A 1904-nucleotide genomic window follows, 5' to 3' on the forward strand; every position below is an offset into this window, starting at 1 on the left:
TATCTGACAATATTCTGGTACTGTTAAAAATGTTTCCATAGTCAATATTCTAGTGTTATCTGACAGTGTTTCACTGCTGTTTATAAGGTCTTCAATGGGTAAACATTTAGAAGTAGTTTGCCTCTCTTATTAATCGTCCTTATTCTGGAAGCTCAGCTGGAACCTGTTCAATATTGGTGTACCATGCTGGTATTTAAAATACCAGTGACATTGCTTCTAGCATCTCAGCAACACACAAGCCCCCACAGTATGACAGACTGACAGACATGAGTTATATAGTATGACTTACATATAAGTTATATAGTATAGTAAGTTTATAGTAAACTGTAATATCAGGTAGAATATTATTCCCACTTTATTCTTGTCAAGATTGTTTTCTCTCTGCTGGCTCTTTTGCATTTCTTTATTTATTTTAGAATAAGCTTGTCTATGTCTACAAATAACTTGAGTGGATTTTGATTAGAATTCAAATAAGTGGAGTTTCAGAAGGAGAAAAGAGAGGAGTAGAACTCATCAAAGAAATAATTTAACGTATAATAAGTCTACAGGAGCCCTGGTGGTGCTGTAGGCTAGATATTGAACTGCTAACCACAAGGTGAGTAGTTCAAACTCACCAGCTGCTCTGTGGGAGAAAGATGAGACTTCCTGCTCCCGTAAAGATTAACAGCCTTGAAAAGCCTATATAGCTTCCTATGAGTGAAAATCATCAACTCGATGGCAGTGGGTTTGTAATAAACCTGCTATGGCATGTAAGATGAGCACTAGAGTGCTAACCACAAAGTTGGTGATTCAAATCCACCAACCACTCCTTGGAAACCCTGTACAAGGTTGCTTTGAGTTGGAACTGACTCGATGGCATTTAATAACAAAAACAATTTAGGGATTTTTGACTTCTTTCCTATGTTGATTGAGTCTCTCAGTCCGTACGCTCAGTACATTTTTTAATTTATTATGTCTTTGATTTCTTTTATCAGCATTTCATAATTTTAACATGCATATTTTGTGCATGCTTTGTTCAGTGTACAGCTGAGTATTTCATTTTCTCTAAAGCAATTTTAATGGTATTTTATTTTAAATTCTGTTTGTGCTTGCTCTTTAGTAGTATATAGTATATGCAGTTGGCATATGTGGGTTGCTGTTTTATTCTAAATTCACTTACTTGGTGATCTTGCAGAACTCACTTTTCTGTCGATTCCCTGGGATTTTCTACATAGACAGTTATGCCATCTGTGAGCACAGTTAGTTTGATTTATTCATTTTCCATTTCTATGCCTTTTTTGGGTTGTTTTTGTTTTTGATTTATTTTTTTATTTGTTTGGTTTTCTGAGTCTTTAACTCTGCCTCAGGTTTGTGCATATCCTCTTGATGGTCAGCATCTTTATCTTTAGAGTATGTCTTGATGAAATCTCTTCTAGAGAACCATCTGTAGTCTCCAGGGTGGATTGATTGGCTTCCTTGGCCTGCTGTACAGTGTTGTTTGGAATGTGTCTTCTCTCTTGTCTTGGGAGGTACCTTTTAGCCTTTGTCTAGTTTTGGTTTCTCTTTCTTTTTTGGTACCTCGCCCAGTAACTGTGCTGGAACACATCTTTCTTAGTTTCCTAAGAAAGAGTGCATGGAATGTAATTTTGTTGGTAACTTGCATGTCTGAGTATAGTATGGGTTTTTAAGTCTGTCTGCATGCTGAGGTGTTTATTTACCTCACAGTAAAATTCTAGGTTGGAAATAGGTTCCCCTTATGGTTTTGAAACCATTACTTTGTTGTCTTATAGCTTTCAGTTTTGAAGTGGTACCATTTTGATTCTTTATATGAAACCTATTTTATTTTGTTCCCCAGCAGTTCGAAACTACCAGCCGCTCCGCGGGAGAAAGATGAGGCTTTCTACTCCCGTAAAGATTTACACCCT

General features: G+C 36.6%; 1 protein-coding gene across 1 annotated transcript in view; it reads left to right on the top strand.

Annotated features, from left to right (window-relative positions):
* Window positions 1-1904, top strand: part of HACE1 (HECT domain and ankyrin repeat containing E3 ubiquitin protein ligase 1) — a 146316-nt gene that overhangs the window by 33371 nt on the left and 111041 nt on the right. The gene's annotated exons all lie outside the window — the stretch shown is intronic.

The sequence above is a fragment of the Chrysochloris asiatica genome, unplaced genomic scaffold (genome assembly GCF_000296735.1).
Source record: "Chrysochloris asiatica unplaced genomic scaffold, ChrAsi1.0 scaffold00027, whole genome shotgun sequence".
Taxonomy (NCBI): Eukaryota; Metazoa; Chordata; class Mammalia; order Afrosoricida; family Chrysochloridae; genus Chrysochloris; species Chrysochloris asiatica.